General features: G+C 40.3%; 1 long non-coding RNA gene across 1 annotated transcript in view; it reads right to left on the reverse strand.

The window, feature by feature from the left end:
• Positions 1 to 351: 351 nt before the first annotated feature.
• LOC148224447 (uncharacterized) overlaps positions 352 to 23,292 on the reverse strand; it is a 69,871-nt gene continuing 46,930 nt past the window's right edge. Inside the window, exon 3 of the long non-coding RNA XR_015802900.1 lies at positions 352 to 614. This is a non-coding gene — a long non-coding RNA (uncharacterized LOC148224447). The remainder of the gene's footprint in view (positions 615 to 23,292) is intronic.

Raw genomic sequence — 23,292 nt, forward strand, 5'->3', positions numbered from 1 at the left:
CTAGGAGATTGCTGCTGGTATGGATTTGGAATGAGATGGAGTCTATTTTATTGCCAGGCTTGTGTTTAGCAGTAGCAGGTAAAATCAAAAGAATACATGTGTGACTGTGGAAGATGAGTGGCAGGATGGGTGCTGGATGGAATGGACATGAGAAAATCCATAGCAACTAATTTGACTGAGACCTGAGTAGCCTTTTCCCCCATATCATGGCAGGACTGATGGCAACATCAATAAGTTAAAGAGCTCCTTGCTCTTTTTTTATTAGTGATAAGAAGAAGTAATAATAACAAAACAATTACATGCAGGACACATATGAACTAGAGAACATGTGCATGTAAACCAACACACAGGCACAAATAAAGGTGAGAGATCAGTTAGCAATTCTATGGCAAATGTAGGCCAGTGTCCAGAAGCCTTGGTCTGCAAGTCCTCCTGAAAGAATATTCTGCTCTGAATCACCAGCCAGGCCTCCTGCTTCAGCAGGGTTTGTCAGCTCTCTCAGCTGGTGCTCCATGTCAAGTCTTCATCATCTGTTTGTGATAACAGCGGTGGAAACGCCAGAAGGCACAGATGAACTCCTCAGAAGTAAGCATTCCATTTCTGTATAAATATCCCTCGGAAAAAAGGGAAAAGGATGAGAAAATGCAGCAAATCTGTTATACAGTATCAGCAAAACTGTTGCTAAATAGAATGTTTTTGTGAGCAGTCAGCAGATGCTGAGGCTCAGATATTAGCTTGGTGACTGTGTAACAAATTACAGTCATAAGACTTAGTTCACTTTCACCATCTTGTGCTTGTTTTAATGGCAAATAAAGATCTAGTTTTCAGGGGGGGTATATTAGGGTTTTTTGTTTGCTTTGAGGTTGGCTTTTTTCAGTGAAAATTCATATTCCCTTCTGGCATTCACCAGACTGCAACTTAAGTCAACAACAGAGAGCTTTTATAAGACCTCATTATGTTTTTCTCATTATTGGTTTGACTGCCCTCTCTCTATACAGATAAGTTCCTTAAATCTCTTTTCAGGCTTTTGTGTTTAGACTTTTCCAAGGGCAACAGCTTAATCAATGTATTATAATCTAGTTTAAATTTTACAATAATACCTTTTTAGGATTCTTTTCTTATTACCCAATGTAATTTTGGGGTTCTGCAGATATGGGTAATAATCTTAACTAATAAATTCAAAAAGTGATGGTTGTGCCTGAGGTCCAATGAATTACTGTTGTCCAATTCATGTCAAAGCAAGTTAGTAGGAAAAAACTTCCACTGGGCCCAGCAGAATTAGATCAGGCCCTGCACCTCTGACAAAACTCACACGGCTTGAAGAGCAAAATAAAATTATAATTTGCATTTGCTTGCAAAGCTGGGAAAGGAAAGCATACTCTCTGCAGCTACTAAATGGAGCTTATGCCTGAATTGTTCCTGGTTTGAACTGTCAAGGGAGAACACAGCACACACCACCCATGGATTTATCCAGTCATTGTCTGCAATAATCAAGATAGAAAAGATTTTACTCTTTCAGACAATTACACTTCTCTCCAAACATCTAAAAGAGATAAAACAAGATCAGGAAGAGAGATATTTTTCATTATTATCCCACTACCTTTTATCCTTTGTAGCTCAACAACAGCTCTTTCTGATGAAGGGTCTATGTGCCACTGCTGTCAGCTGAGAGATGCTCTTATTGAGCAGAGCTTTTACTGTGCTCTGGGTTATCTTCTATTTTAAAATGCTCTGGACTAAAAGCATTAGTGGCAAACTAAAGCAACCTGCAGAATCTAGCCTACAAAGAATAAGTAGAGATTGTCTCAGATCATGGGGATCTGAAGTGGATCAATTTATATATATTGTGGGCCCTGCCCATGTATATAATTAAATGTTAATAAAAATATTTATTAGCAGGGTAAAATGAGTTGAACTGAATCAGTTTGGAGGTTCAACTTGCTGTTTTCACTTACAAGACATAACGAAATGTGAAACATTGTGCTAATTTTGTGGTTGACCCCAAGTTGGCTAGTGCAGGATGCTGGAGGGAAGGGATGGCATCCAGGGGGACCTGATAGCCTTGAGAGGTGGGCTCGTGTGAACCTCATCAAGGTAAACAGGGCAGAGTACAAGATCCTACAGCTGGGTTGGGTAATCCCCAGTATCAATACAGACTGTGGGTGATCAAACTGAAAGCAGCCCTCACCAAAACACTTAGGGATATTGGTGGAAGAAAAATTGAACATTAATCATCAATAAGCACTTGCAGCCCAGAAAGAAAATCTATTGCTGAGCTACATTAAGAGAAATGTGACCAGCTGGCTGAGAGGATTTTCCCACCCTACTCCACTCTTGTGAGGTGCTACAAGATAAAGCAAATCCACGGGAGAGCCACAAAGATGATCAGAGGGCTGGAGCACTAGAAGGTTCCAGAGAGAACTTATATCATCCCTCCTCTTCCTGAAGGGAGCTTATGAGCAAGACAGGGACTTTTATAGGGGTGATAGTGATGCACATGGGGCAGTGGTGTTAAACTGGAAGAGAATAGGCTTAGATTGCACACAAGTAAGATTTTTTTTTTATGATGAGGGTGATGAGGCGCTGGCAAAGTTTTTCCCAGAGAAGTTGTGAATGCCCCTCACTGGAGGTATTCAAGGTCATGTTGGATATGATTTTGAGAAACCTGACTTGGTGAATGATGTCTCTGCTGTAGCAGAGGTTGTACTAGATGATCTCTAAAGGTCTCTTCCAACCCAAGCCATTCTATGATCCCAAGGTTTTCAAGTTCTTGTAGAGTGCAGGAAAGTGCCGTAAATGGTTGGGAGGTTTTTGTGACCTCCATACTCTTGTCACACCTGAAAAAGCATTGAACACTTGGACAGCATTTATCTTCTTTTGTAAGGCTGCATTTCATTTGTAACATCTGGTGTAAATAAGTAAATTCCTTTTTGATACTAAATTCTTATTATTTTGAAATATTTTGCAAATTTTCCAATACCATTATTATTTTCCTTGCTTGTGGCGTATGTGTGACTGAAGTAAATCAACATTGTGTGTTTGGGATGGAAGCACTCTCCTGTTTTATCTGAGTGGAAATTACTCCTATGTGTGTGTGCCTTTTCAGCATGAGGTAGTTTGTGACTAAACAGCACATTTCCATAAAGCATCTTACTAACTGTTTTCCTATTTTAATTTTAATTACAAATTACCCGTGGAAAACACCTCCAGATGTACTTAAATAGCTTTCAAATGTATGGATGAATGGATGAGAGCTGCCCTGTTCCCTCCTGAGCCAGGGAACTCAGAAACCTGCAACCACGTGGGGCAGCTCTCCAATTGCAGGACCTGTTCCTCATGTTTGTGTGGCCACAGGCTTTACTGACTTGTTTGTTCAGTGGAACAGAAAATCCCACGAAGCATATAGAAATATTTTCACTCTGTCTGCACTTTGTTACACTATGAAAATTTAGGGAGGGGACATGGGGATGCATTCTCAGCAGGTGAAAAGGGCAGGGCTTAGGTGAAAGGACTGGTGTTTTGCTCTGCAGCAGCTCTGGGGTTGCCACTGTCCACTAGGATATTGAACATTAAATAAAATTTCAGAGTAAAAGTGAGGATGCGTTTTCAGGGAAAGCTGTCATCTTACCTCTCTTTGTTACTAATGAAAGACTTGTGGAAAACAGATGAACACGTGGGCACTTTCGGAGAAGTTTTTGTGCTTGGAAACTTATCCATCATCCAGTGGCTACAATGAGTCCAATTAAACATATTGATTCTCCTTAAAATAATTTACTTGCTGTTATATGCTATAGCAAGTAAAATGATGTTTGCTTAAAAAAAAAATGTGTCGAGAACCAAAGATGAATTATCACTTATGCCTGTCCCACTTCTACTTCGTATGTGGGAACAAACTTGCAGGCAACATTATCCCTAAATTAAAAGAAAGGTAAACTGACAGGTGCAAATCAGGGCTGTACAATTTAATCCTCATTGGAGATTATGCTTTTCACTTGAATTTGTATGAAAACAGATTTGGGATCCTCAGTTCAGATTTTTAATCAAGAATGAATTACAAGTGATACTTGCTCAGTTGGACAGAAATGATATTCTTGCTTGTCTGGCAAAGGCCTTGCTTAAGCGAAGTGTGTAGAGTAAATTACTGACTGCACAATGCACAAAAATATTCAGCATTTGGACACATAGCCAGTGTTTCCACTTCTGCTTTAGTTTGATCTGATCCTGTGAGACACTGAGCACAATGAGGATCAGGTGCCCAGCAGACAGAAGTTCCATATCAATAGGCTGAGGGTTTTATATTGGTTTGTCTCTGTGATATTGAGAACAGCTTTCAGCTGCTGTGACAACTCCTTACATCTTTGATGCACCACATCATGCTGAATGGTAGTGATGAGTCAGGATTCTTCTGCCTCCAACAATATTTGAGCAAACCTGGATAAAATTAAAAGGTACCAGCTGCTGGGCTTGGCTGTGCCCTGCAGGGGATCTGCTGGAGCCCCCACTGCCAGCTCCTCCCTGCTTATACCTAATACCTTCCTATCTTCCCTTTGCCTTGTCTGCCTGGGTTTTAGACCACAAATATTGTCTTCCAAGGTCTGTTTTGCTGAAATATTTGTCTTTACAGGAAAGTGTCCTAAATAAACTTGCCACTCCAGTAGGGGACATTAATTTAGTATCATCTCATATTAATTTAATATCATCTCCATTTGGATTCTATCTAGGACTTTGAGACCTACCCTCCCACTGAGAAATCAAAAGCGGTTGTGATCTTTCTTGACACTCCTGGAGTATAAATTGTGTCTAAAGTAGCAATAATTGGAGGTGAGCAGGTCTGGAGTTCATCTGTCACTTTGTCTTTCTCACTGGAGGGACATCTGCTCCCAGGACTTCTCCATCACCACCTGAGATTCCTCTGCAGTTTGCCAGGCAGTTCTGGAAGAGCAGTGAGGGCCAGGCTGAGGCAGAGCAGATTTGCTGTCCTTCAGCACAGTTAAGAAGTGCCAGAATTTAGTTTGCACACTGTGCTTCCAGCGGATGAAAGAACAGATCTGAAAGGGCTATGGATGCAAACAAAAGTTAAGAACAACATTTTCAAACACAGCTACTGCGTGCCCATGGATTTACAGCAGATTTTTGGAAGCATTCCACATTTCATAACCTCCAAAGGGAGCAGTGTTTATTGAATGAAACTACTCTTTCTAGCAGTTTTGTTGTGTAGCAGAAGGTGTTGCTTTTGTGCCTGTATTTGTAAAGGCTGGAGAATAGGTTAGCTGCACTAAATTCAGTAAGATTTTCTGACATAGGAGTTAGAACCAAAGAAGGGGTATCAACCAAAGGACCCTCCTTGATTCACACTAAGGGCTTTGGAATCCAGAAAACTACAGGATTTGTAGCTGCAAAAAATCTAAAAACTTGTAGTAGCCTTTGATTCTTTCAAACCCAAATTTTACCTGGGACTGAACCACAAGATAAGAAGATGCTGGAATGTATATAAAGGTGAGATGTGAAGGACAAGTGTACTTGAACTGCTGGCTTTTTTTTGAGAATTGCTGTGATGGGCTCAAGCTGTTGCTAAGAATACAGTTCGAATTTAAGGCAACTCAAGGATCATATAAAAACCTGAAATTCAAATTAATTAATGCAATGGTAGACATTATTTAAAAAAATTACCTTGTCAAGTGAAAAGATCTGTAAAAACATCCTCAAGTTACTGCAGTGTAAGTTCCTTTCCCAGATAAGCTTGATCTGGTTCACAGCAAATATGAATATTAATCAGAACACTAAAACATATCTGCTTAAAAGATTTGTTTTTACTTTGTCGTTGAGCCTTTTCATGAAATAAGAAAAAAGGGAACAGGAGGACGGATCTCTTACAGAGGAATTTGAAGACCATTCACAAAACCTGGATAGCTTTACATAATCTGAAGCATTTGAACATCTTCCAGATAGTTGCTTTTTATTCTAATTGATTTCCCACACTTTGTGATATAAATACCTTTGTGTGTTTTCAGGCCTTTTTTTATATTCTTCTATTTTAGTGTGAACGTGCAGTAAATTCAAGTCCAATATGTGTTACATTTAGATGTGAGACATCAGTTTAGAGGCTACCCAAGGTGGAAATTGAGTCTGTGGCCCTGGCAACAGTTTTTTGCTGAACTGAGAATGCAACATCATGGCAAATTCCTTTATCAGGTAGCTTAAGCCAATCTCTTGAAGTGTTTTGCATAACAGGACCTGAACTTAAAGTGAACTTTGATTCCTGGTAAGAAGCTGTTGTAGTGAGAAGGCCTCTGGGAAATTGCATCCATACTGACCTAAGTTTTCCAGATGGCTCAGTTCATTTCTGCTCTAAATCTTTCAAAAGCTGTTTCTTCAGTAAGCTGATGAAATCTTGTTCTGGAGGTATGCTGGACACACACTGCTAGAACATAATCCAGATTCATTAATGATGAATATTCTCTATCTGAAGTTCTCCCTGCTGCTTTCTCCTGGCTTCAGTTTGACATCTGAGAACAAAACACACAGGAAGCCTTTAGTCTCCCTATTGTTATGTAATTCATGACAGGTAAGCTTTCAGTGTAGCATATATTGCGTGAGGGAAAAACTTATATTTAAAGATTATGGCTCCTGAAAATTAAAACAAAATCTCTCCTGAGGAAATAACATTCCTAGCCTTGAAGAGGAAATAAGAGACTATCCAAATGCAGATATTTTTCAGTGAAGTACAACATTACTGTTAATCATTTGAAAGAAATAATCCAGTACTTTTTCTTTCAACATGTACTTTTCCAGGCCCGCTGTGTGTATTGGTTTCCAGAGTTTTCACAGAGGTATGTATGGGCAAAATCTGAACTGTTGAAAGTTGTTACTTCTGGAGCAGACCATTAATATTCCTAATGGATGTGAACAAACCGATTATGGGGGAAGTTCTAACACAGCAGAACTTCTTGATGAAGATGTTTCTTTATACATGTGGATGCTGTAGTCAGCTCTATAAGGGAGATAAATAGATTGATTTTATAAAACTTGCAGCTCTAAGCCAGCAAATAATAATTTTTTAAAATTTTCTGATGCTTTTTTCTGCAGTGGCTGAACATGACAGAAAAATAATCAATCTTCAGAAAATTTCTATGAAGTGATCAATTTGAATGTTTAGCTTTAAGCAAGAGAGCAAAAACATTGAAAACTTGAATGATATGCTCAAAATCATAGAGCGTCAAAATCTGAAATCAAGAACCTAATCTGGGTTAACTGACTGTGCTGAGATCCCACTAATCCTCTCTTACAGAGGAGAGATAGAAAAGACTTGCACATTTGGTGTGTATTCAAAATGAATTTTGATCCCGTGATGCCAAGTTTAACATCTAAAAAAATTTCCAGGTTTGAGCCTTCTGCCTTGCCATACAGACCCATGTAGGATCTATATGTTTCTCTGCTGGACTGTAAATGGCAACAACTTTTCTGTGATCTCTGTTTCAGTGCCCTACTGACAAGTGAAAACGTGCACAAGTAGTGAAGTTTATTGCAAGTACAAATGAACAACTGTAGAGAGATCATTCATTGCGCCCTGCCACAGACCGAGCACAGAATTAATTTGGTGCAGATGCTGAACAAATGGTTTGAATTTTGTTGCAGAGGATGATGCTAGTGACTGTTGACATGGGGAATAACCTCTGTGTCTACTCGACTGAACGTTGCTTGAACAAAAGTTCAGACTGATGGGTTTTGCCATTTTGGATCCACTTCCTTAGCAAGGTAGCTAGGCAGGGGATCCCATATGCCTGGGGCTGTGCCACAGTCACTTTTCTTGTATCCTCTAGCTATCAAAACTTGAAAGAGAAAAAGAAAATTGCTTTTGTTCAGCATTATATGTAATGCTATTTATCCTAGAGAGATTCTCTGTTGTTGACTGGCTTGAGATCTTCATCAAGACATACTGTAAGTTATTACCGTAATGTCCACAGGCTTTGAAATCCTCAAAGGATTTGTAAAGAAAATGTATTGATATCAAAACTTCTTTCAAGTCTAATTTCCAAAAGAATCAGTTATTGTTGGTTATATGTTGTAAAAACAATAGAAGATCATTACATATTTGCCAAAAGTAGCAAACAGTTTTATGGAAACAAACCTTTTCCTTATATCCACACTTGATCACTTTAGCATGAAAAATTAATTTTAAAATATTATCACAATGATAATTCCTGTTGAATGAAGCATATCAGAGGGAGAGAAATAGAAGCTGGGAAAACAACTGGAAAGGAATCAGACTAGAAAATTTTCTCAACATCTTCTGGATTAGACAAGTTCATTCTATAACAGTCAAGGCAGAGATGTGGTGAGAGAGAGAGAAAAATGGAGAAATCGTAGCTATGACAAATGTTCTTCTGACAGAGCCAGGATTTTACTTGGCACAACCAAACCTGTTTAATCACACAGATGGGGGCCGTGGAAAGCATCTCTCATGCTGGCAAAAGAAATTACCTCCGTGGTATTTGTAGTGGCATATGAGATATCCTATGCCTCAGCCTACATCAGGTGGAGGAACTACAACTTACAAAGCCTGCACTGAATTAGTAAATATATACAACATGCAAACCAGGAAAGGAGTATAATGGGAGAAACAAAATAGTTACAAATGTTAAGGGATATGAACACTGAAAGAAGTTAATTGAAAACTGACAGGAGCTAATACATTCATGAGAAAAGAAAGAATAAGTGAATTAAATGGAAACATCAGGGTAAAAAGAGAAAAAAAAAAAGAGAAAATATTTCAGAAGAAATAATATATAATAATATAATTTATACCGGTATAAATAAGTATTTTTATAATTTATGCAGGTATAAATAAATATTTTTATAATTTATACAGGTATAAATAAGTATTTCAAAAAGACACTGACTCCTTCTCATTGGAAATGTGTTCTGGAGTACAACTATGAGATAGTAATGCTTTTAATTCTTTCTAAGACATTGAAAATTCTGTGAGATGGAGAGACATAGTGAATTGTGGAAATGCTACCTGATGTTTATCCTGCACTGATTCAAAACAAGCCATCCAAGCTCAAAGTAAAAGATTGCTCATCACTGGAAATTTCATCTGATGGGAGAAGTGTGCCCCATGCTTCTGTAGGATGCATGGCCAAGAGTAATGCTAAGTGTCATAGCAAGCAGCCTTCTATTATGATTGCAGTGGTGCTCTGACATTTAATAGCAACTAAAGGAGTAACCTCATTTAGCACTCAGGGCTCAGGGATCAGTTGGCTCAGGACTCATTCCTAGGAACAAAAATAGACAAATACCCATCATGATAGGTAATTTTTTCCCCATTTCATCAGCCTCTGGAAACTAAACTGCTGAAAATGCTGTTGGTCAAGCTGGCAGACAAGGGGGCTAATGGCCTTCAGCCATGGTAGCTGGGGGGATCCAAATGAGCAGATGATGATGGCATGGCAATGGTTTCCAGCTCTGTGAAGGAAAACTCCTGCTGATTTGGAAGTTCTACTTGATGAACACCACATGTCTCTACTGAACTTTCTCTCCTATTTATTTTAAATTTCCTATGAAAGTAATTTCTATGTGAAGGAATAAGGAAACTACGTGCTTGAAAAGAAAATCTAACTGCAGTGCTTAGAAGTATGTTTATTCAACTGTGAAGTTGACCGCTGAAATAAGGATTGACAGACGTTAGCCATATTTTATCACTACTCTCATGAATGCCAGGACTAGAAATGCTCAGGAGAAGCTGATGCCAACAGTAATCTGAGCCATCAAGCCTGAGCTGAACATGTACTGAAAAGATTTATTCTTGCTTTTTTTTCATTGTGCTTATTCCAGACTTCCCACAACAGGTCTTAATGAAAAATATTCCAAACTTAAATGACAGTTCCAAGTAACTGACAGATGGAACAAAGTTCACCAAGAACTTTATTAAGAAAGCGGACACCTGAGATAGGATTTGGGAGAGATGCAGGTGATTCTGTCTGATACTGTGATCCCTGAGACCTTCTGTCAGCTTGCAGCCGAAGCTGGACATGTTTACTTTGTGTTGGCAATCTAGACTTTGACTTTGTAAGCAGCCAAAGTTTGACTTCTTCCCTGTCCAGAACAACTTTCTTTGTGCTAATAGTAATTATGGAGCAAACATTCCACGCCTAAAACCTAAGAGGATGCCAAACTTGAGCAGCTTTCTTCTGTCTGCCTTGCTTGTAGGTGTGGCTGCAGTACATGATGGGAAAAGGGCAGGTCTGTCCCAGGATGGTCTTATGCAGCAGCAATGAGCAGCAATGGGCTTCGTCCCCAGGCTGCCACTCTGTCCCTTTAATGCAGCAGTCCAGCCCATACTCTTCTCTGTCTGATTGTGAGGTATTTTGTCTGATTAAGGTGAGACTTGCAAGGCAAACCTATTTCAGGTCAGGAGAGAGCTTCCCCTCTGTTACTATTCTATACTCTATTCTTTTGTCTATCAGTAATTTGACATTCATTTTAGCATGTGAACTGTAAAATGCTCTTTAATTTCCCCACATGAGGGTTAGCTGAACAAACTACTAGCTCATGGTACATTGCAGTTCATGGTAAGGAAAGTAGGAGTGGCTCTAAATAGAAGGAATTTTTCAGTTTTGTGTGTCTTCATGACCTATCCCTGCTATCTTCACACGAACACACACACCCCCACACCTGTCTGATCAATACTCTTGATTATTACTTTGATTAAAATTTTGGGAAAAGCAAAAAGAGTGAAAGATTTGCTCCTGGTTAACGCTGTGTTTATCTGCATAGTCTGTCCATATTCTTGTCACATAATGTTCTGCCTCTGATAAAGAAACCCATCTGATTGATTAACGGGGTGTAGTTGCACATAATGTTGCTATAAATGTCTACCCTGAACCAGTCACAAACAGCTTAATATACAAACAAGTTTTTGTTAAAGGAACTTACAAGTAACTTCTGATAATAGAAAGCAAATGTAGGTAAAATTCATTGAAATAGTGATTTATTGCAATTACTTGATTTGCTTTTGAATATATGCATATGCAGAGAGCATGTGGGCTTTTATGAAGGAGCAACAAATAATTCAGTGGGTGTTTGGTTTTTTTTGTTCCTATACAAACAAAATCTGTATGCAAGCTTTGGAGACAGGGAAAAAAGAGGAAAAAAGAGTAGAACTTTTATGTTTTCCAGAAGCACCTTGACATATCAGTCCTGATTTACTACACCTTACAAGCACTTAGAGGGAAGGTTGGAGACATTCTTTTCCCATTGGAGAGTGCTGAATGGAATTACTGTGGAGTACTGCTTCATCAGTACTCCAGAGAGTGAAGTTCACTATAACTGGTTGAGAGATGCTGCTTCTGCTTGAGAGCTAAGGCTGCATGCTTCTCCAACTCTCTGGGAATCTTTCTGCTCTGGAACATTAGCTTTGATCCAGAATTTATGAAAATCTGTTTAATAGCACTGCAGAGAATGAGTTGCAGAGCCATTTATAACAGCCAAAATAATTCAGTCATGACCTCTTTGTGTTCCCATAAAACTGTTTTTCCCTCAACATCAGGAGATGAGTCAGCAGCAGTGATAACAAGAGTTAGAGAAATACTGGAAAAAACAAGTGTCCCAAGTACTTTGGCAGTGAAAAATTTAGCTTCAAAGTGATTTCTTCATGGAACATTTTTTCTCTCTCCAGGACACCAAGTTGATGGAGTATATTAAAGAATGAAGAAAAAGAGGGAGAGAGAGAGTGAAAACAGGACTTGGATGATATTTTTCAGTGTCTGCCAATATCTAATATGCTTTTGGAAAAGTTGCGTAACACAACCTACCAAGAGAGCCCTGTTTGAATAGAGGTCACTAATTCTTTCTATTTGGTGCTATGCTTGTGGTTTTGCAGAACTGACCCACAGGGCCTCATTTTCTGACTGGTGAAACAGGCTGTATTTTTTCTTAAACCTATCGGGATCAGGAAGTTGTTCTCTGAATGCATGCCTGACTAGAATTTGCCATCAGTTTACCAGCAGCTCTATTATTCTTAAGCCTGTAGGACACTTTGAGTGATGGAAAACCTTGAATGTTCTCTTTTGTGAAGGAGAGTCTTTGCCTCCAGTGATCAAACATACAGGTAGAATGTCAGGGAATTTGAAGTGTTACCTTTCATATAATTCAAGCATGGACTGTTTGCAAAGGTCTTTTCTGGTTTGCAGTGCTTTCAATATAATTTCTTTAGATACTTTAATCTACTCTGTATGACAAATTAAAAGCAGCGTCGCACAATATTTTTCATTACAGATAAGTGTCAACAATTTAAATTTTTGAATGAAGGAATATGACTTCTAATACTGAGATTCTTTTGTTTTCATGGCCTTTAGGTAATGGCTATGAAGAATGGCTCAGTGACTGCTGAGCCGCTTGGATATTCATAAATTTATGGGCTCAGATAGGATCCATCCCAGGGTGATGAGGGAGCTGGCAGATGAGCTTGTGAAGCTGCTCTCCTCATTTACTAACAGTCCTGGCTCACTGGGGAGATTCCAGATGACTGGAAGATGGCCAATGTGACACCCATTCACAAAAAGGATGGGAAGGAGGATCCTGGTAATTATAGGGCAGTTAGCCTGACCTCAGTACCTGGTAAGGTAATGGAACAGTTTATACTGAGTGCCATCACTCAGCACTCAAAGGATGGCCAGGGTGTCACACCCAGCCAGCCTGGGTTTAGGAGGGGTAGGTAGTGTTTGATCAATTTGATCTCCTTTTATGACCAGGTGATCCAGCTGGTAGATACAGGAAAGGCTGTGGATGTTGTACCTGGATTTCAGCAAGGTCTTTGACACTGTCTCCCACAGCACACTCCTGGAAAAGCTGGCAGCCCATGGCTTGGACAGGAACACTCTTTGCTGGGTTAGGAACTGGCTGGATGGCCAGGCCCAGAGAGTGGTGAATGGTTCTGCATCCAGCTGGGGATCAGTCACCAGTGGTGTCCCTCAGGGGTCTGTGCTGGGGTCAGTCCTATTCAATATTTTTATTGATGACATGGATGAGGGGATTGAGTCTTTCATTAGTAAATTTACAGATGACACTAAGCTGGGAGCGTGTGTTGATCTGCTGGAAGGCAGGAGGGCTCTGCAGAGAAACCTGGAACGTTTGGATGAATGGGCAGAGTCTAACAAGACTTCATAAGTCCAAGTGCAGAGTCCTGCATTTTGGCCACAATAACCCCTGCAGTGCTATAGGCTGGGGACAGTGTGTCTGGACAGTGCCCAGGTGGAAAGGGACCTGGGAGTACTGGTCAACAGCAGACTGAACATGAGCCAGCAGTGTGTCCTGGTGGCCAAGAAGGCCAATGGCCCCTGGCCTGTATCAGGAATGGTGGCCAGCAGAAGCAGGGATGTCATTCTTCCCCTGTACTGGGCACTGGTGAGGTCACACCTTGAGTGCTGTGTCCAGTTCTGTCCCCTCAGTTTAGGAAGGACATTGAGACACTTGATGTGTCCAGAGGAGGCAACGAGGCTGGTGAGGGGCTTGGAACACAAACCCTGTGAGGAATGGCTGAGGGAGCTGGGGTTGTTCAGCCTGGAGAAAAGGAGACTCAGGGGTGACCTTATCACTGTCTACAACTCCCTGAAAGGTGGCTGTAGTCAGGTGGGGGTCGGTCTCTTTCACCATGCAGCAACTGACAGAATGAGAGGACAGTCTTAAGATGGACCAAGGGAAATATAGGTTGGATATTAGGAAAGAGTTTTGTATGGAAGGAGTAATAAAGTACTGGAATGGTCTGCCCGGGGCAGTGGTGGAGTCACCATCCCTGGATGTGTTTAAAAAAGACTGGATGTGGCACTTGGTGCCGTGGTTAAGTTGAGGTGTTGGGGCATGGGTTGGACTCGACGACCTTGAAGGTCTCTTCCAGCCTGGTGATTCTGTGATTCTGTGATCTCTTTCCTGAGGTTTAGGGCCCACCTGCCTTTGACAGTGTAAATGTCTTCACAGTTTCACTCATGTGATGGACCCACCAGAGTCCCCTTGCACAGACATAGGTTGGTCATGATTATACCACATCTCTGACAAAAATCTTGTCAAGTCAGGTCTTTTGTTGGCTGGGCTATGTGTGTGTGAACCTGTAAGACTGTGCATCCACTTGTTCTGGAGCAGGTGACAAAGCGTGACAAAGACAATTAAGGGACTGGAACATCTCTCCTACAAGGAAGTGCTGAGGGATCTGGGCCTGTTCAGCCTGGAGAAGAAATGACAGAGACACTGTATCAATGTCTCTGAGCATCTGAAAGGAGGGTGTCAGACGATGTTTCCAGGCCCTTCTCAGTGGTGCCAAGCATCAGGACAAGAGGCAACAGGCAGACACTGAAGCACAGGAAGTTTCACCTGAATGTGAAAAAATTTCTTTACTGTGTGGGTGACCAATGACGCCTTTCTGCCTTACATTGGGAGCAAAAATGGGTGCCTTGAGAGGCTGACCTGGAACAGAGGCTAGACAGTGTTAAAGGAATACAATAAGTATTTATTAAAAAGGCCTTAAAAGGATAAACATTGGGCAGTACAAGAGCCCAGCTGTGGCTCTACCCAGGATGGACCCACGATGGACAACTGGTCACCAGTTTTCACTCTTTTATAAGTTTTGGTCCATTTACATATTGGGGTTAATTATCCAATTATAGCTTCAGGTTATGAATTCCCATACTGCTAGACTGCTTCTCCATTGTTTACAGTTTTTGGGCCCAAAGCTGCAATGGTGCCCTTGCTTCTCAGGCTGGAAAAGGATTGTTTTGTCTAACTAAACTGTGAAGAGAACTTGCTATCACTTTATATAAAGTTACACACTAAGATAGTATGGAATCTGAAAAATATGAAAGCTAAAACTTAAGGCATCAGCAGGCACTAGAACAGATTGCCCAAAGAGGCTCCCTCTCTGGAGATGACCCACTGTGTTCCCTTCCAACCTGACCTGTTCAGTGACTCTGTTACCTATCCTCTCAGGTCCCTCTGGTGCAGAATTTTCCTATGCTGGTGCTCTGTGTAGTTGGGATAAAGGAAGCTGTGTGACACCTATTTACAGAAACGTGACCATCCAGGGGATTTTCTTGGGATGAACAGAAGATAGAAGGAGTTTAGGGCATTCTTGAAGGTAGGTGGTAGCTGAAATGGGGAGCTGAGATTCCCTCTGAGGGTGAAAAATTGACCATTTTTAACAGACTGCAGAAAATTGATACTGTGACTGTAAAATACAGTTTATTGTAGTAAAGAGTGTAAAAGAAGGTGTTTTATGAGGCATTCCCCTGCAACTTTGCCCTCGATATTTGCTACTTGAAACTAGTAAGGGGGAAAAAGAAGTGACCATTGCTATCTTGTTTTATTGTTCTGGCTGGCACATTCCTGTGCATAATGCTCGAGAATCTGACTGTACACCAACAAAGTCTTTGCCTTGACCCATTCTCCTCATAATCATGAGGTTGACTGTCAAATTATCTGGGATTTGGATGAAACCTGCTGAGAGGAGTATAACATTCCAGCTTTATTCAACCTAGAGCTGTGAGAAATATTCACCACAAAACCTAAAACTTTTCAAGGCAGCTTATGTGGAATATCAAATGCAGGGAGGGATTTACTGTTGGGTCAGATTAATGTAAAACTCTACTTCTGACATACTTTTGACCTGAAACCTGACAATGCTCAGATATTTTGACTAAAGTTACTTTGAGGCTACAGAGCCAAAAGTTAAACTCAGAAACTGCAAAGGTGGCATGAAGAGCTCAAACTTAACCCCAAATCTGCTTCAGATTTCATGCTGGATTGAGCTAGGTGCTGTTTAACCTTTCTGCTTCCAAGTAAACAACAGGCATATTATTGAGGCATTGTAATCTGTTGCAAACACGAACATGGACTAGAATATTGTGAAGCTTGAAAATAATCAAATCATTTTGTATTCTCAGAAAAAGAGTCATGAACTATGAGGATAGGAGTGTTACTGCTGATTTCCCCAAAGATTTGCTCAAGGGCATGGTTTAGAATCCCAGCTGAGATGGAGCTTTGTTGGATATTTAATCTAAGTTGTTAATTGCTTGGTGTTGCCTTAGCACTGTCCAGACATCTCAACCTTTGATGATGAGCAGCAACTTGGAAATGATCCTGTGCAGTGCATTTTTGTCTCCTATTTTAAAAGTATATTCTTTTTTCTCATCTCATATTGCATTAGGAATAACTACAAAAGATCAACACACAGCAACAAATAGGAATAGCAGCAGGATTTGCTTAGTTATTTCACCCAGGCTAAATTTAGTGGAAAACCTCTATCAGATGAAGAAGAGGCTGTGTTGTATTTGCAGATGAAAATATTCTTGGGAGAAGAAAGCTTTTCTCTATAAAAGTGTTACTGCAGGGGATCAGACAAACACTCCCAGCTCACTGAATAGCCCAAGTTCTGAGAGCTGTAGTTCCAACAGGCTCTAGGAAAGAAGTCAGTCATGCACATGTATGTGAATTCTCTCACATGAGTAAAAGCAAAGGAACTTTGACACGCTGAATCCTAACTTTTTTTCAGCAAGGAATTTTCTGCCTGGAGAAAAAGAACATCTTATTCTCTCCCCTGCTGACTCTTGCTGCTTATATTGCCTCCCTAATTGGAAGCTGCAGTATAGATGTGCAAAAAAGGATATGCTTTGAGCATACCTCAAGGGTGAGCTGTCTAACCAAGGAAACAATTTCATCCTGTCTGTTGTGAAAAGAGCCTGGCGCTACAGAACACCTATTTCATTGCTCAGCAGGGCAAAATACAGCAAGGAGAAAAGACTCTGAATGCTGAAACTGCAATACATTAATATTCATAGTTTCTCTGTGAAGCTTTTTGTAGTCTGGTAAGGAATTGTTTGGCCTTAAATTGGATAGCTGAAGTTCTAGCATTCTGTTTTTGTCACTGTTTCAGATAGAACTGTAATTGAATCAATGAATAAAGAAGACATGAAAGTCCAGAATAGATCCATTGCTTGCTGCAGAGTGGGCTATGTTTTCAAATGGTTTCCATCATACACCTTGCATTTGAGACTCATAGGTGCACAAAGGGAATTATCAGCTTTCAAAGGCAAGAGTGGCACTCTTAGCACTGCTCCCTGCAGGGGAACAGCGTGGTTTGTCCAAAAACCTACCCACCTGGGTATAGGTGGCACCTTCTGCATAAGTGGTGATGTTAAATCCTGAATGTCATGGTGCTCCCAGAAGAGCAGGTCTAAATAAAGAAATTTTAAAGTCTGACTTGCTCCCAGGGTTACCACAATACTACCACAAATAGGGCACAACTTCAATAAATATGATGGTCTTCATTCAGCAAATTTTAATGTTAGAAACATCCCGGCTAAAACCAGTGGAGGTATTCAGGTGTTTAAAATTAACCATATGCATATTTATTATGTAGCATTTTGGAAAGGTAGAAGTATAACTGAACAAGCTCCAGATGCTCTGTTTTCTTGCTGACATTGTTTGTAAGTTGAGTGAAATATTTGTCATCAAAGACAAACAAATGGAGGATGACTCAGTCTCACCCTTGCTTGGAGGGGAAAAATCCTAAGGGAATTGGATTTCCCTGTTTAGAGAACCCACACAAAGTGAGGTGAATTCACGTTTTTCTGGAGCTGTGAAATGCAATCCTGTTTAAAAACTGTTTTTCTGCAGCTATTATTATTTATGTCTGAGGTTTCTAGGTCAAACACTGTTGAATTTTTTCTCACAGTGAAAATCTGAAGGAAAGACTTGATATGACTTCTCAAGGAAACACAAAATGACTGTAGTCTCATATATGTTCTTTCTCAGGTCAATGAAAAGTGCTTTTCAGATAGTGGCAGCACCTCAGCCACAACTTTCTGTTACTTAAGCCAAGAGCAAAAGATAGGTTCCTTGTAAAGTCAGTGAATTCAGTGCAGATAAAACAACTTTTTTTAATAGCCCCACCTCCTCCTATCAAAACCACTGATGTAATAAAAACAGCTTATTTTTCTTATGCTCTTGGTGTCTTATTTTTTTTTCCAGATAGTGAAATATGTGGGAAAACAATATATTGAGCAAAATGAATAAAGAAAAATGGAAGATCACATTAAATTGTCATCTGAGTAAATGCAAGTAGAGATTTAAGTACTGAGCTCCTCAGAATGTCTAAGAAATATCCTTCATTATTTTTTATTAACTCACCTTCCCTGATAGTAAAAGCCTTGCTCATTTTGTTGAATAAATGTGTGAACCAAGCTTGATGGATGATGACAAATTAGCCATAAAGAACCTCATAAGTAGCAAAGGGCCATTAATCCTACATAGTTTGAACTTCACTTTCAGCATGGTGAGTAGGAGAATTTAGCTGCAATTAATATCATGGAGCTTTTGATCATTGTCAAATAAGTATTAGAAAATGAATATCTCACAACACTGAAACACCACCTTTCCTAAGATATGTCAGCAAGGAGCGTCTCCTGTGTTAATCATTGATTTTCCCTGAGCAGAGGAAGAAGTGTCACTGCTAGTGCTCAGTACAAGATTTGCTGTGGGGTTTCACCAGGAGGGAAAAATAGCTGGATTGAGGAACTAAATACTGAAAGGATTAAAACAATTGTGGGGATGATCCTCATGAATTTCTGGCCAGAAAGGGAGAGTGAAGGAGGGAAATGCTTTAAAAGAAAACTTTTGAATTACATTTTCTGAACTGCACAGCTGCACACAGGTTATAGAAGGATGAGATTTTGCTGCAGAAAACTCCAGTGTGAAACAAGTCTGGATCAGGGGGCTGGCAAGAAAACTACAGTGCCCACTTCAGTCATGTGGATCCTCATGGTGGGTTCCCATTTTCAGTGAAAAGTTGTGTTGGATACTTTCATCAGAAGGAGCATGTAGGGGTGTTCAAAGAAAAGTTAAGCATTGCAATATTCAAACTGAATCTAAGAAAACATGCTTCAGCTAAATAACATATTTGAAATATATTGGACTCTTATTTGTGATTTTCCTCAGGGCAGTATTAGTGCAATAACAAAACAGATGAGGCTGAATGCTTGATTTAAAAAGTTTGGGCCTTCAAGGGCTGATTTACTGTCCAGTGAGGCTCTGCAGGCTGGTCTTCCCAGGCACAGCAGCTCCCAGATTTGGAATGCTGAGGAAAGAGCCTTGGAGTGCAAAGCAGTCCAACTGAGGCCGAACATAAGGTCACAACCAGGAACATATGAGATGAATAAATCTTTATTGGGCAGGACTGCAAAACATTAGGTAATGGGGCCAGTGACAAAAAAAGAACTTTGTCTGAATCATACTCTAAAATGTGCACAAGAGCAGTTCAGGCCTCTAGCAAGGGGCAAAACTCATGTTTCTGGTGCTGATAGGAAAAACAAAAGAAAAACCAAGCAAGCGGTTTCTTCTGCTTGTGTAAGTGCATGCTTTGTATACATCTACAGCAATTCAGTCCACAGGAGCTCATGATATTTTCTGTAGTTCAGACTGGATGCAAATACTAACACAACCCTTTGTATTTCTTTCCCACCTTCCACCACCATATGTGTCTTCTGCTGCCTTCTCACCTTCTTTCTCACCTACAGATAGAAAAATTGAGCTGAGAAAGAAACCAGAAAACCAAAAAACCCTAACCTAACACTTCTGGGGGAGTGTTTCAGTGCTTATTTTGCCCTGAACTGTGGTTGATAGTTAAAATATCCCTTCTCTTCCCTCTATGGAAAATGAAATTCTGAGAACTCTTTGCTCATAACGAATGAAACAGTTGTGAATCATGTTGGAATTAATTTTCCTGTTGAATTGGTTTGTGCCCAAGGGAGATGATTACACAGTTTGAGGGGCTTGTAGTCCCATCTATTCAGGTCAGATACCCAAGAGCTTGTGGGCTAGAAGTTTGTGTGCCTTCTGGAATTCATTACTTGAAACACATACCATGAGCTATTTCCTCAGAAAAAGGACCTGCCTCCTGAAAGGGAGGAGAGCTGCTAAGAGGTGGAGAGACTTTGAAGAGAAGGCAAGGATGTCAGAAGGAATCACTCCCACGAAGTAGATCCAGACTTTAGGTCCCTAGTTGATCCATTTTAATGATCTCTGTTGTGACTGCTGCTCTGCCCAGGGAAGAGACCCATCCAGAAAACTGTAACTGTAGCTACAGTATGGCAAGTATTGAACAGGTTTCACATGTTACAAACTAAGAAATTAATTTAGTGCACACAAAATTTATGGGATTCAACACTGGTTGATGGGATGGATACCCCTGGATGGGGATTGCTGTCTTCCACTCAGATATCAAACATGAATGACATTTAATAGGAAGAGCTCTGACTGTGAAAATGTTTATGTGCCCAAAAGTAAATTTAGTACTGTTTGACTTCTATAGACAGCAATTCAGGATATCTGAATCACATTAATGGTTGGAAATATGGGTGTTGAGGGAAGGATTTTGTACTGTAAATATATTAATCCTAGACAATAAGATATGAGCTCATGTACATAACCTGAAAATTGAGATTTCGTTGCAATCTGTTCTACTTATTTTACCATGCATTATTGCCATATAAACTACTGTGTTTGGATCAAACTGAACAGAAGCTCCCACTTAGTCTAATATGATTTGTACACTTACTCATGCAGCCTCACTTTTATTTTTCTTTAACAAATTATAGCAATATGATCGCATACATATCTGAACTTAATGTAGACTTTAACTTAAAGCAAGCCAAGGACTATCTAGATGAGCTGAGGAGTATCCTTCAGGGCAAAAAAAAAAGGAGACCTACATGTATCAGGCTGGTGCTATAGATGCCTGCTTTTGAAATGATGGAATACAATGAAATTCTTGTCTCTAACTGAATGCCTAAGCTCTTCTCCACCACTAACATTTTGACCACTATTCCTTGTACTATTAATTATCCATTTGGACAGTTTCTGTAGCTTCTCTGCACAATACTTTTAGTCTCTGGAATATTTTATTTTAGCTCGGCCAAGATTAACTCAGCTTTCTGTGAAGTTAGCTGTAGTTCAAGGAACAATCATGCATGTGTGTGTGATACGTTTCTTTCCTCTGCAGGATGACCTTGAATACCTTCACTGGCAACATTCCTGGGAAGAAGCAGCAAGTTCATGTCATGTAGCAACATATTACTTAGTGGATTCACCCTGCTTTCTGTGCACATTGGATGGGTGTGCAGTGTTCTCCTCTGGCATGTAGTTTGTACATTAAAATCTCTTGGGATTAACATAGTGAACTACTCAGGAGGAGGAGACATGCAAGAGAGATGCTGGATTTCATAGCCTGCTCAATGCATTGTTTCAGCTGGAATCTGGAAGACTAACCTTTTATTTCCAGGCATGAGAAATGAGTTCATAAAAGGTACTGAAGGCTCCCAGGGCAGGCTGGAGGAATGGGTGAGAGAGCTGTCTGCCTCCTGGCATGATGCAGTGCATGCAGATGAGAACAAAGAAAAGTCAAACTTATGGCAAAGAGCCTGCTTTCCTACTAGGTACTTCCACTGAACTTCTGCTCTGTAGATCGCTACAGCTACAAGAAATACTGGATGTCTCTCAGTCGTAGCCCAGATTCCCTCACTACAGGCAAAACACCTCAAATTTTAATATTCAGGGGATTTTAAACAGGCTGGTCCTGCAACACTTTAAGTGAAAACTATAGTTGAAGGTTGAAAGCTAAGCCCATCATCAATTAACACAGCATCCCCTTTGGATAGCTAATACCACAATGGGCAGGACAACACAGGTACAGTGCCTGGGAGGCCCAGCATATTTATCAGGAGACCCCTACAGTAGGTTCGTGACAACAGAATTCCCCCTAAAAAAGAGCTATTAAGGTGCTATCAGAGAGATCAGATTAAAACTGAAACAGCACAATTGTCCGCGTTGGCAACAATTTAAATACTTTTATTCATGTTTTACTCCAGTGTGTTGCATCAGTAAAATGTGGAAGCAAGCTAGGGATTTAGGAATGCAGAGGCAGAGTTTTTTTTGAAACTGATTTGGAAAGTTTAAAAAACCAACTCAGTTTTCTATTTAAATAAGCCTGTTTTATTTCTTTATATAAAAATGGTTCCCCTGCATTTACAGCAAAGTAAAGAATTACTCGACTGCATAAATCCTAACAAAAAGCAGCCAGTGTCTTCAATTTCCCTCTTTATTTTAGAAGAAAGAACAGCCCTGCATTCCTATCTGCAGGCAGTGTGACATGAATCACAGAATTGTTTGGGTTGGAAGCAACCTCTGGAGATCATCCAGTCCCACTCCCCTGTCGAGGCAGGGTCACCTAGAACATGTTGCATAGGAACCTGTCCAGGTGGGTTTGGAATTCTCCAGAAAGGGAGATCCATGACCTCCCTGGGCAGCCTTTCTAGGGCTCTGGTACCCTCAATATAAAGAAAATTTTCCTCATGTTCAGGTGGAACTGTTTGTGGGGGGTTTTTTGTGTTATTTTATGGCCATTGCCCCTCATCTTGTCACTGGGCACTATTGAAAAGAATCTGGCACCCACCTTTGAGAAATCTTCTTGTTTTGATGAGATCCCCTCTCAGTCTTCTCTAGACTAAACAGCCCTAGCTTCTGTTCTGTCCTCATAAGAGAAGGGTACTCTTCCTTATGGAGATACATGATCCATTTCTCCGTCCACCTTCCCTAAGGCCTGTTTTGCTTTGTGAGAAATTCTGACTCATATTCAGTCTGAGAGAAAATTTAAAGATGAAAGTTGATACATGCAGCTATATCTTCTGCACTGTAAGGTAGATGAGGGGAAAGAGTAGAGAGCTAACATGCCATGCTCTGGGTGTTCACATCCTTGCTTATTTTCTAGGGACTGATAAAACTGTTAATGACCTCCTGGGCTCTGCTTTTTGAAGTTTACTCATATTCCTGAGCTTGCTCATTTTATTCTACTTGACAAAATTATCTGCTGTAGTATTTCAGTTGTTAGGCTAAAATCTCTACAACAGGTGGGCAGAAGACTGACTAGGATTTGCACCCTTGCATCTTGCTGACGCAATAAAGGCAAAATCCCTATTTATTCCTGTTACTGTCATATTACATATGTCATCTGTATAATGTTCTGATTGCTTCTGTGTCATGGGATGGTTCCTCTTTGAAACAATCTGATCTTCATAAAGCATGTTTAAGAGAGGCTGCACATTAAAATCTCCTTCCCCAGGGATTTGTTCCTACCTCTGCAATGCTGCTCACAGCTGCCTCAGTTTTGTTGGTGCAACTGTATTTAGGGTTGGGACAGCAATGGGGCCAGGGATGGAAGGAATGGCTAATGAAATGGAAGGCAGTGAGGATAGG

Source organism: Sturnus vulgaris, chromosome 3 (genome assembly GCF_052056855.1).
Source record: "Sturnus vulgaris isolate bStuVul1 chromosome 3, bStuVul1.hap1, whole genome shotgun sequence".
NCBI classification, from domain to species: Eukaryota; Metazoa; Chordata; class Aves; order Passeriformes; family Sturnidae; genus Sturnus; species Sturnus vulgaris.